The 13,608-nt window shown below is 42.6% G+C and overlaps 1 protein-coding gene and 1 pseudogene across 1 annotated transcript in view; one reads left to right on the top strand and one right to left on the bottom strand.

The window, feature by feature from the left end:
- Positions 1 to 13,608, bottom strand: part of LOC145400934 (protein zer-1 homolog) — a 397,151-nt gene that overhangs the window by 374,288 nt on the left and 9,255 nt on the right. The gene's annotated exons all lie outside the window — the stretch shown is intronic.
- Positions 762 to 879, top strand: LOC145401177 (5S ribosomal RNA; annotated as a pseudogene).

Genomic DNA, 13,608 nt, shown 5'->3' with positions numbered 1-13,608 from the left:
CTATTTCCACACGAGGTTTAGTAGGGGGTAAAGGTCACAGGGCCCTTTCCATGGGGTTGAAAAGTGGCTGAAGTTAGCAGGAGCAAACAGACGTACCTTCACATTGGAAGATGAGAGTGAACTGATAAGGGTGGGCCGGGGTGGTGGCCTACCTAGGGAAATGCATTACTGCCAACGTAAGCCTCTTGACAGCAGCTAATATATAGCAGTGAAATGATTGGCAGGAAATTTAGACAATACATTATAAATTATGTAGTTCCAGGTGAATGTAAATATCACTTAGGCTTCTCCCTTCCCTCCTTATATGTATATTTATTACGAAAATAGATTATACGGCATATTTCAAGGGGAAATAAACAGCGAAAATTAGCGAACAAGTGCACGTGAGGTGTTGTCAGGTGATAATTAGCCAATTCCAGGTGTATGGCACTATCACTTACCTTATTTCTTTTTTGTATATATTATTTGGTATAAGAATTGGGCATAGAGCTTATTTCAATGGATGAAATCAGTGGAAAATTCCAGAGAAGATTTACTTAGCGTAGAATACAGTGTGGTGGCCTGCAATAATTAGGTAGTTCCAGGTGAATGTAAATATCACTTAGGCTTCTCCCTTCCTTTCTTATATATATTTTTATTACGAAAATAGATGATACAGCATATTTCAAAGGGAAATAAACAGCGAAAATTAGCGAACGAGTGCACGTGAGGTGTTGTCAGGTGATAATTAGCCAATTCTAGGTGTATGGCACTCTCACTTACCACGAGTATATACCACGTTGAGTACACTGCTTCCCGTCCGATCAGCGAAGTTAAGCAACGTTGGGTCTGGTTAGTACTTGGATGGGTGACCGCCTGGGAACACCAGATGATGTTGGCATCCCTACGTGTCAAGTGGGGTTGGTGGAGGATTAGTGCCCCTCCCTGTAAAACAATTAACTCTAAGCCCTTGGCCACCCCGTTTGGGATACATGGCATCTGGCAATGAATGAATGAATGAAAAATATATCATTTGGTATAAGAATAGGGCATAGGGCTTACTTCAATGGATGAAATCAATGAAAAATTCCAGGGAAGAATTACTTAGCATAGCACGGCCAGGCAGGCGAGAGGATAGGGTAATGGAGGGGGGGTAGGGAGGGGAGTCAAGAACGGGGAGAAATGGCTAAAGTGTCAACAATGGATGGGAGTACAGATGAGATTAGGAGTGCTGACTAGTGTTGGACACTGGCAGTACTGATAGATGATACAAGCCACCACTTGAAAGCCGGGGTGAATTCAAAATAACACAGAATCACAAAAGTGACGCCCCGCGGTATGATCCCTTGCTCCCATGCGTCACGAAAGTGACGCCCCGCGGTTTAGGGGTTAACGTCCTCACGTTTTGTCACTGCCAATCCCGTCGACGTACTTTAACGTGCCACAATTGCAAGGTCCATAATTTGCACAATTTTCAAAATTCACGTGAGATTTTCGATTCGCCCACCTACCCAAGTCTCCCCTACCTGCCACCAGGCAGGCAGCCTCCCAGACCCCGCGTGACCCGCGCGCGCCCTTGGCTCGGTCACTCACCTGTTAGATGTGACCCAGGTCAGACATGGCATGTAAAGGTCTCTCTGCGGACGAAATACAATCCGCCCTGGATGCCTTCACTGGAGATAGTGATTCTCCACTTGATGACAATGTGGAGGATCGTGATTATGTGCAGCCTGAGGAGGAAATAACCAGCAGTGATGAGGAGGTCCCTTCGCTGAGGAAAAAGCAGTATGTTACGTATTGTAAGGCGAGGGAAGGCCAGCCTGGACCCCAAACACATGCACGGACCTCTCTCCAGCCCCTAGAGAGAGATTCTGACGAGGACGAGGACGAGGACGGCGGCTTAGGACGTGATGTTGCCTCGTGGTTGGGGAAGGAGAAATTTCACCTCGAGGATCAGAAGGTGCGGCGAGAAGGCAAATCAGGTATGGTCCTTATGTACTGTCTGGGGAAGGCGAAAGTGGTGTGGCGGGAGTGCGGGGTGAAAGGGAAAGTGGTGTGGCGGGAGTGAGCGGTGAAAGGGAAAGTGGTGTGAGGGAGGCAGCACGAGCACATGGTATACGTGGGCATAAGGGAGATGAGGTGGAGCCGCTCCCCAGCACGTCTTTTGCCCCACAATATTCCCTCACTTCCTCCCCACAGCCCCAGGATGTGGGGAAAGGAAGGAAAGGGAAGGGAAAGGGTAAAGGAAATGGGAGAGGGAAGAGAAGTCCGAGTGATGAAGGGCGCCGCTCTCCACCTCCCCAACCTCCCCCACCACCCTTCCCTCCCCACCCTGACGAAGGCGACGATGGGACAAGGCTGGAGACGGTAGTGTGTCGTGGAACTGGGAAGATGGGAGTAATTTTACTCCCATCATTCACCCCTTCACTGAGGAGTGGCAGTCTGGTTGCACGGCTCGAGGTGTGCATGCGGGCTCCACTAGGGTGGATTTCTTCCACCTGTTCTTTGGGGAGGCGTTTGTGGGCCGCATAGTGGAGCATACAAACCTCTTTTCAAGAAGCCAGCACCGTGAAAGTGAACGTCTGGGTACAACCAGCAGGCACTCCCAGCAATATGACTATCCTGTAACCCTTTCTGAGATGTTCTTATTTTTTGCCCTGGTTCTCTTGATGGGTGCTGTCAGGAAAAATCAAATACTGGCATACTGGACCACTGACCCAATGACCATCACACCTTTCTTTGGAAAGGTAATGAGTCATAATAGATTTCAGCAGATTCTCGGCCGCCTTCACTTTTTTGATACAGAAGATCCAGCAAATGCAAATAACTGATAAAATGAGGAGAATTAGGCTTGTTTTTGATCACCTACGGGAAATGTTTCGCTCCTCATTTTATCCTTGCAGAGACCTCGTCATAGACGAGAGTCTTGTGTTGTGGAGAGGCAATATTTCCTTTCGCCAGTACATACTCAGCAAGAGACACCGTTTCAGGTTCAAGATCTTTGTTATGTGTGACTGTAAGACTGGATATGTACAAGACATAGTCTTGTATACGGGCGCACAGACAGACATAACAGAAGATCGTAGTATTGGACTCTCAGGGGCCGTGGTGAAGACAATGATAGAGGGGTACCTTCATCGTGGTCATGTGTTGTACCTGGACAACTGGTACACTAGCCCTCTTCTCGCTCGGTTCCTCCACCAACACGACACCGGAGTCTGTGGTACAGTAAAGAGAAACCATTGCCATATGGTCAAGATAGGGAGGAAACTGGACAAGAACGAGGTGGTTTTCTTCCAGGCAAATAACATCCTTGCCACCCTGTGGAACCACAACTGGGAAGTTTGCCTCCTGTCAACTGTACATAGCCCCCTGATGCACCACACAGACTCCGTTGATCACCGTAGCGAGAGGAGGCGCCACATCTGGAAACCTGAGTCGGTACTTGACTATAATCTCAACATGAGGCAAGTGGATCAGTCAGACCCCATGATTTCCAGTGTGGACTGTGCCAGAACCACGATGAAGTGGTACAAAAAGCTCTTTTTCCACTTGCTCGACATCACGGTCCTCAATGCACACTACCTCCAAGCCATGACAACAGGAATCTCTGAGACCTTTGAGGGGTTTGTGAGGGAGCTGTCACGTGAAATTATCACCAGGTACGCACAGGACAGGCCCACACACCGCACACGCACCCCCATGGCTGCCCAGACTCCCCTGTGCCTCGCAGGACGCCACTACCCAAGCTCAATCCCTTCCCAACCAAACCGTCGTAAACCCCAGAGCCACTGCCATGTATGCAAGCACTCGACAGTAAGACCAGCCACTCAGAGAAAAGACACAAGGTACGAGTGTGCAGAGTGCAATGTTGCGTTGTGCCTTCAGCCCTGTTTCAAAGAGTATCATAACTTCCTACACTACTGAAACTGTGTGGGATGGCGAAATGACGCTCAGTATAATGGTAAGGCCAGTTAGTATGTGATAAGATTTATATAAAGTTTAAACATGGGTAATGTTTGAGGTAAAATATTATATAAGTTGAGAAACAGTGTAAGTTGAAAGAAGTGATATCACAACTACACCCACTGTGTAAATCTGCAAAAATATGATGCTCAGTATAACAGTCTGGTCTGTAAATATGTGATAGCAATGATATAAAGTGGAAACGGGTGTAATGTTAGCAGGAAAGTAATGTATAAGTTGAAAAATAGTGTAAGTTGTAACAATTGATATCACGAGTACATCCACTGTGTAAATCTGCGAAAATATTACGCTCAGTAGAACAGTCGGGTCTGTAAATATGTGATAGCAATGATATAAAGTGGAAAAGGGTGTAATGTTAGTGGGAAAGTAATTTATAAGTTGAATAATAGTGTAAGCTGAAACAAATGATATCGCGATTACACTCACTGCGTAAATATGCGATAATAGCAACGTTGGGTCTAGTTAGTACTTGGATGGGTGACCGCCTGGGAACACCAGATGCTGTTGGCATCCCTACATGTCAAGTGGGGTTGGTGGAGGATTAGTGCCCCTCCCTGTAAAACAATTAACTCTAAGCCCTTGGCCACCCCGTTTGGGATACATGGTGTCTGGCAATGAATGAAAATGATGAATGACGCTCAGTAGAATTGTAAGGTCTCCAATTATGTGATAGCAATGATATGAAGTGGAAACATGTGTAATGTTAGTGGAGAAGTATTATATAAGTACAAAAATAGGTTGTAAGTTGAAATAATAGTCATAGCGACTTCACCCGCTGTGTTATTATGGGCCATTATTACACTAAATATTATCGTAAGGCCTGAAACTATCTCAAAACAGTTCTCTAAAGTGGAAAAGTGTATAATGATATTAGAAAAGTATTATGTAGGTTGAAAAAACACAATGCGAGTTGAAACAACAGTCACAGCGAATTCACTCACTACATAAATATGCGCTAACATTACGCTAAATGTTATCGAAAGGCCTGTGAATACGTAAAAACAGTTCTATAAAATGGAAAATGGTATAATGTTATTGGTGATGTATTATGGAAATAGAAAAAATGATATGTATGATGAATCAGCAATGTTAGCGATTCATCAGTGAACAGTTTGGCCGATTTCGCTCGGTTCGCCCGATGGAACAATGTTTATTTCACCTCTATTTTTGTATAAAATCCAATTTACTCTTGTATCACATGTTTTTTTGTTTGTAATAAATACATATCTACCTACTTTTATTGGTTTCCCAGACTTATAATACCATAGAAAACATGAGAGCCACAGACCACCTCCACAGAACACGGTACCAGGTGTAACGAAGGTATATCTGTTTAGGCCACTCATGGACCCCGGTGAACACTTTCTTGGCGGTTGACCATTGTTTCTGACCACAAGTGGAGGCTTGAGCCAAAAAAATTTTGGTCCAAAAATGGTCAGGATTGGAGGGTACCAGTGGTGAAAAAGTGGTCGGGACGGGGCGAGTTAAAAAAATCAGATAAAATAAATAAAAAAAATAAAAAAAATTCACAAACAAGCACACAGCACTCACAAGAAACAAAACTTACATACACACAACAGACCCCCCCATATTGGACACTACTCACATATTCACTCACAGAGAACTTAGGCCCATGGAGAAGGCCTCATTATATACATTCACTCATCAATCCTCTACAAAGCCACAACATAAACAAAACAATCACTTGTCCATAATGATACATCATTAGAAATAGTCACTCAGTGTCAAATCTAGTGACAAACAAGAAATCAACATTTTCAACACTTGCATTCCCCCAGACATCTCCCACACTGCACCTGCACAATACACCCCTCAGTTCTTCCCCTTAACACTGACACCTAACTCTATCACTGATGGGGACTTAACGCTAAAATCACTGCCTGGTACGAAAACAAAAGAACAACTGCTGAGACCTCTGTACATTCTCAACAACAGTTCACAATACACCCTCATCCCACAGCATGCAAAGCACACCTCATCCTCCCCAAATTTCACATAGCTACTGTTCACCAACACGTGCACTCAACACCACCTAGCAAACAGAACCCTAACTTGCCACAGTTCATTTCCTCATTGTTATCATTATCGCTACAGAAACACAATCTAGACTTGAATGGTAAATCCTCATATACACAAACTCCAAGGAGGAAGACAAGGCAAAATCCACTGAAAAAACTGAAAAACACTTGAGCACACTGGGCAATTCACCCATCACCAACATTAACCGACACATTACAAAGTTAAACAACATACTCAATGCAGACAAACACTACATCCCATGAGGCAACTGAAGACATAACAATTCAAACTTTACACCAGAGACTGCTTGCCTCATATGACAATGCGACAGATTCAAACACAACTCACCTCTCCCACACACACAAATCACCATTACAAGGCTCCAAGAACTGAAAAAAAAAAAAAAATTAGTACAAAGAAAAGGGAAGACTGGAATGCCTTTGTAACAACTCTCAGTCGCTCTACAGACACCTCTTGGCTCTACAAGACACTTAACAGTATCATTAAATCATAAACATGCCCTTCCAAGACCCATGCTGCCACCACCTCCAACATCCAACATATGCCTTCCTACAAGAAGCAAACATACTCATAAACCACTTCACAAACAAAAGTCACATAATACCAACATGCACCATGCCTAAAAAACAACCCTCTCAACACAGACAGCCCTTTCCACTCAATTACTATTCAACCCCCTGAACTCCAGAACAGACACAACAATATCAAAAAAACAAAGAGCTCTACAAGCATAGGGCCGGATGGCAACAGCAATCTACACATGAAACATTTACAATCACAAGGCATCCAGGTCCTCACAAACATCAGCAACTACTCATATGCACAAAGTAGCATTTCTAATACTGTATATGAAAACATGGAACAATCATCATTATTCTTAAACCAAACATAGACCCAACACTACCTTCTTCATACAAATCCATAACACCACTTGGCACACAAACCAAAATTGAATAGCTCATTCTCAACAAAGTCACTCCCATGTCCCCCTTGCTCCTTCACAACATGAATTTTGAGTACCGCACTCAACACATCACTGATTAATCTCACACAACAAGCATCAAATGGTATCATCTCCAAGAATATTGCTCACCCTTGTGGAATGGATGTGGAGAGGTTCCACTAAAACAACTAGACAAAATTCAAAGTTGTTAGAATTATTAATAACCCTGCTATTGCAAATATACTACCTCTCCTACAGGTAAGAAGGAATGCTGCCTCCCTGACATTGTTTTACTGATACTTTCATGGTAAATGCTTAGATGAAGTTGCATCCATTATGCCACCTTTCCATGCCTTCTCCCGTGCTACACGGGCATCTGGTAGCGTTCGTGACTGGAATGTCACACTGCCATACTGCAGAACTTCTGCCTATCAGAAATCTTTATTCCCTGAAGAGCACCTCTCTGGAACTCGCTTCCCCAGAATTGTTTCCTCCCAAACTTCAACCTACGGCTGTTCAAGTCCAGCTGTTACAGACTTTTTATGAATGGAGGACACTGGTAATCTGTTTTTTTTTTTTTTTTTTTTTTTTTTTTTTTTTTATTCATTTGTTTATTTTTCCTCTGTTCAAAAAAAAAAAAAAAAAAAAAAAAAAAAAAAAAAGTGATGCTAGGCACAACAAACCTCACCCAACAGCAGGTGTTTTACTGCTGTTAAATGCTGAAACAATACTGCCATTTAGTGTCGGTACTGTGCACACAGGCAAACCCCAATTTACAATATCCCTAGATGTGATTCCCCGGAATAGTGATGGGGGTAGAAATACCAACCTGCCCTACCTGTCGTAGGTCTACCCCTGGTTTTGAGATAGGTTTTGATTTTTTTTACTGATTTTGATCATATTTTAGACTTAAATTTTGTGTTTAGTTTGATTTATAAACTGTTTTTGACTTAGATTAATGTGTTTTAGTCATAGGTGGGGTGAACACTGTCATCTGGGGCATTATTCTTGCCCATCATATGAGGTACAAAACAGTGTGGACAACTAGGCGACTCAACAAAGAATATTTTGTTTGACCACTGAACTGTCATCTAACCTATCATGGAATACATAATAATAATTCTAAATAAATACTAATAATTATGAAAACCTTAAAAAGTAAAAGTTTATGCACTGATGAAATCTGTGACATGAATAAACCATGTGTTTACATTCAGGCTGTTCAAGGAAAAAAAGCTTTGAAAATACAGTGGAGTCTCTTTTATCCGAAATTCTTTTAACCGTAATATGCCATTAACTGTAAGTTTTACTAAAACGTTCTCATTCCGATTAACCGCAAATCCGAAATCCATCCGAAAATTCAAACACAGCAGGCTTGTTTCGCGCCACTAGTGTTAGTTTAAGGTTGCTCCGCTAGTCACTAGAGCGAGCGTTGGTTGCGCCAGCCCCCATCCACCACCTCGGAAGATTTGGATGATGTGGAAGAAATGTGGATGATGTGGAAAAGATTGAATAAGGGAAAAGATAATATGAAAAAACAATTAGGTTTAAGACTTCATTTGTTTGAATTGCTTACAGTGAATTATGTAATTGTTTTGGTGAAGGTTTATTTAAGTTTGAGTGAAGATTTATTTAAGCTGACAGTTTCTATTACAGTTACAAGAGTGCAGTTATGTACGTAGTTACTACAGTGTATTAAGTGTTTTGACAATGGCTGAGTGGCTTTTGGGGTGCTGGTGGTGGTGGGCTAGATGTTGCCAGAAATGGGTGATGGGTGAGTACAATACTGTTCCCTTGTATCCTACATATTATTACAGTATCTTTTATCCGAAAAAATCGATTAACCGAAACTCTGAAAGTCCCATGACTTTCGGATAAAAGAGACTCCACTGTACAAGGGAATTTCTAAATAAATGTTGGAAAATAAGAGAGAAGAAAATAAAGGAGCTCAGCAACCAGAACAGTAGCTAAAATGACATAAAAAAGGGCCTTTGAACAGGCTATGCTGATCGCATCATTGATCGATAAATCATGTTTTTCACATTCAGGCTGTTCTAGGGAAAATGCTTTGAAAATACATAGGAATTTTTAAATAAATGCTGGAAAATAAGAAAAAAGAAAATAAAGGAGCTCAGCAACCAGAACAGTACCTAAAACGATCAAAAGAGGGGCCTTTGAAATGGTTATCCCGATTGCATCATCGATCGCATTTCCTGTCAAGAGAATTCCCCGTCAAAACATCAACGCTTCTCTAGTACAACAATTTGCACCTTGGATGACTCTGCATCATTCATGCATTATTATTATGCATAACAGATGTTTATTTAATTGTCCTATGACCATTTGACGGTGGGATTGTACATTATGCTGCTGCTTCTTCTCTACACAGTGTGAATACGAGTCGGAGATTGCATTCTCCAGGGACCTTGACTGAGAACAAGAGAGATGGGCACCGTTTTTAGGCTTAGGTTCGCTACTTTTACAGCTATTAGCCCACTTCGATTGACTTTAAACTTGTTTTTGGACTCTCTTGGGTGGGTTTAGGACTTGGTTGACCTGGGACAATTAAAACAACATCTGTCATGCATAATAATAATGTATGAATGACACAGAATCGTCCAAGGTGCAAACTGTTGTGACGGAGAATCGTTGATGTTTTGATGGGGAATTCTCTTGACAAGGAATGCAATCAATGATGCAACAGGGATAGTCTTTCCAACGGCCTCCTTTTATGTTGTTTTTGTCACTGTTCTGTTGCTAAGCTCCTTTATTTTCTTCTCTCTTATTTTCCAAAATTTATTTAGAAACTGTTTAGATCTTCAAAGAGTTTTCCCTAGAACAGCCCGAATGTAAACACATGATTTATCGATCAATGATGCAATCAGGATAGCCTGTTCAAGGCCCTTTATGTCGTTTTTGTTAATGTTCTGGTTGCAGAGTTCCTTAATTTTCTTCTTTCTTATTTTCCAACATTTATTTAGAAAATCCATTGTATTTTCAATGTGTTTTCCCCTGAACAACCCAAATGTAAACAGGTGACATCGATCAATGATGTGATTGGGATAGCCTTTTCAACGGTCTCTCCTTATGCCGTTTTAGCTACTGTTCTGGTTGCTGAGTTCCTTTAATTTCTTCGCTCTTACTTTCCAACATTTACTTAGAAATTCCTTTGTATTTTCTAAGCGTTTTTCCTTGAACAGCCAGAACGTAAAGACAAGATTTATCGGTCAGTTATCATCAACGCAAGAAATATTTAAGGTTTTCATAAATACTGTTGTGTGGGTAATACTGATGGTTGGGCTACAAACGTCAGCAATTGTGTGCGTGTATGCACCAATGCAAGATCATGCAAGCAGAGTGAAAGAAGAGTTCTGGACAAATGTGGAAGCATGCATGGAAAAGTTTCACAGGAACGAGAGGGTGTTTTTGATTGGAGATACGAATGGAAAAGTAGGGAATGTGAAGGTGGATGGAGTAGTCGGTGAGAGGGGTGTGCTTGCAAAGGTGGAAGAGAATGGCTGTGCTCTAGTGGACATATGTGCTGGGAGGGGGTTGGTTATAACCAATACCCTCTTCAGACACAAAATGATCCACAGGTATATGTGACGAGTAATGAGATGGGAGGGTGATGAACTGAATGAATGGAAGGCAATCACTGATTATGTGTGTGTGGATGATAGGATGAGAGCGTGTGTAGTGGATGCATGAGTATATGGAGGTTGTGGGAGTGGACTTGTTGACCACCACTTGGTGGTGGTGAGAATCAAAGTTCAAATTAAATGGAAGAATAGAAGAAGGGAAGGACAAGAGGAAGTAGTTCATACAAAGAGGGTGGAAAGGTTACAAGAGAATGGGAAAAAGGCAAAATATAAGAGAAAAATGGAGGAGCGATTGGGTAATTATGGATTGGAGCAGATGGGGGATGTGGAAGGTATATGCAAGATATTCACAAAAGAAATTTGTGCAGCCTGTGAGGTGGTGTGTGGGGTGAAGGGAAGACGAAAGAGGCTGCAGGGGACAGCAAGGTGGAATGAAGAGGTGAGACAGGCTGTGGCACAAAACAAGAAAGCACATAGTGGATGGGAAACAGGTGCGTGAAAGAAGTTGAGAGATGGAGTAAAGTTATATGTACAGAGGAAAAGAGAGGTGAAATGATTAGTAAGAGAGACTAAGAAGGGAGTGGATGAGAAATTTGGAAGGAATTTGAGTGTAAAGTGGAGGGAATGTAAGAAAATGTTTTGGAAAGAGGTAAAGAGAGTTAGACTGTGTCAAAGAAGTTAGTCAGGGAGTGAAAGATAAAAATGGTAGACTACTAGTGGCGAAGGGAGAAAAAGAGAGAAGATGGAGAGAAAACTTTATAGAATTATTGAACATAGAGAATGAAAGTAATGTGAGTATTTTGTAAGTGGCTGGAGAATGGCTGGGTGATGGAGGGATGTAAGAAGAGAGGGAAATCAGTAGGATGGAAGTTGTGGAAGCAATGAAGAAAGTCAAAATGGGGAAAGCCCCAGGAATTGATGGAGTGTGTGGTGAAATGCTGAGGCATGGGGGAGAGACAGTACTGCAGTAGAATGGATGTGGATGATGTGCAGATTGGCCTGGGAGGAAGGCAGAGTCCCGGAGGATTGAAAGTCAGGTATAATTATTCCCCTGTACAAAGGAAGAGAAGCTTGGATGTTGTTGGAGGGACACAAGTCAAGAATGTGAGCAATGGAAATGAGTTATCTGAGCGAAGCCTGTGGAGTCACATGGAAAGACAGACTGATAAATGAGGATGTGAAGGAGCATTGTGGTGTGGATGTGGATATGTTAGGAAATATTAGGAGAAACACACTGAGGTGATTTGGCCATGTGGAGAGGATGGAGAGTTAGACACTGACGAGGAGAGTGTATGTGAGTGAGGTAGAGGGGGAGAGAGGGAAGGAAAGGCCAAGGATGAGATGGAGGGATGGAGTGGAGAGGTATGTGAGGGAGGGGTTGTAAATTGGCAGCAGGGCAGTGAAATGGCGGGGGACAGGGTGACGTGGAGGCTATTTGTTTGTGGCCGCCCCGTACAATGGATTAAGGCATCTGGCAATAGATAGATAGACAAAGGAAGAGGGGAAAAAGAAGTGTGTGGTAATCATAGAGGCAATTGTTGTCTTAGTGTAATAGGAATAGTATGTGGTAGCATACTTATCAACAAAGTTAGGGAAATAACAGAGGAATTAGGTGGAGAAGAACAGGGAGGTGTATAGATCAGAAAATCATTCTTAGATCTTTAGTGGAAAAGTTTCTAAAGAAGGGAAAGATGTTGTCTGGGGCCTTCATGGATCTGGAGAAGGCATATGACAGGGTGGATAGACAAAGACTGAGGAAAGTATCAAGAATATATGAAGAAGATAGGAAGTTGCTGAATGCCGTGAAGAGTATGTATGAGGGTGCTAAGGCTGCAGTGCACGTGGATAATGAACTGAGTGAATTTTTCTATCTGAAGGTTGGAGTGAAACGGGGATGAGTCATGTCTCCATGGTTGTTAAATCTGTATATACATGTGGTTATAATAGACATAGAAGGTAGGGCAGTGGATGATGAAGTGGCCCTAATGAGAGTGGGTACTGTTTCGAAACTCCCTGTACTGCTGTTTGCAGATGATACTGTGTTGTTCAGTGAAGATGAAGGTGCGGCAGCAAGGCTTGGTGGATGAGTTTGGAAGTGTGTGTAAGAAATGGAATCTAAGGGTGAATGTAGGGAAGAGTAAACTTATGGTCTTCGAGAGAAGGGAAGTCAGTGAATGTACAGTGAGGCTGGATGAGGAGGAAATGGAAAATGTGAGTGCATTTAAGTACTTGGGTAGTGTGATGAGTAAGGATGTAAGTTCAGAGGGTGAAGTGTTTGAAAGAGTACAATAAGGAAGAAAGGTTATTGGTTCCTTGAAAGAAGTGATAACGAACAGGGAAGTGAGCATGGAAGTGAAAAAGTTACTGCATGACAGTATTGTGATACCAACTCTAACGTCGTGAAATGAAGCCTGGACCTTGTTGGAGGGACAGAAGTCAAGAGTGAGAGCAGTGGAAATGAGTTATTTGAGAGGAGCATGTGGAGTCACATGGAAAGACAGACCGACAAATAAGGAAGTGAAGGAGCATTGTGGTGTGGATTTGGTTGTGATGGGAAGTGTTAAGAGAAACACACTGAGGTGGTTTGGCCATGTGGAGAGAATGGAGAATGAGAGACTGACGAGGAGGGTTTATGTGAGTGAGGCAGAAGGACGGAGAGGGAAGGGAGGCCAGGGATGACATGGAGGGATGGTGTGGAGAGGTATATGAGGGAGGAGTTTGTGAGCTGGGAGCAGGGCAGTGAAATGGCAGGGGAGAGGACGACATGGAGGCGATTTGTTTGCGGCCACCCCTTACAGAACTGGGGCGTCTGGTAATAGATATATAGACAGGAGGAGAGAGGTGAAAAGATTAGTAAGAGAAAGTAAGAAGAGAGTAGATGAGGAATTTGGAAGGAATCCGAGTGTAAAGTAGAGGGAATGTAAGACGATGGTCTGGGAAGAAATACAGAGAGTTAGACAGGGTGTCAAAGAAGTTAGTCAGGGAGTGAAAGATAAAAATGGCAGATTACTAGTGGAGAAAGGAGAAAAAAAGAGCAGA

The sequence above is a fragment of the Coenobita brevimanus genome, chromosome 54 (genome assembly GCF_032717465.1).
Source record: "Coenobita brevimanus isolate Jiangsu-jjx chromosome 54, ASM3271746v2, whole genome shotgun sequence".
Classification (NCBI taxonomy): domain Eukaryota; kingdom Metazoa; phylum Arthropoda; class Malacostraca; order Decapoda; family Coenobitidae; genus Coenobita; species Coenobita brevimanus.
Note: the sequence above shows the minus strand (reverse complement) of the source record. Positions and strands in the feature narration are given on the sequence as shown.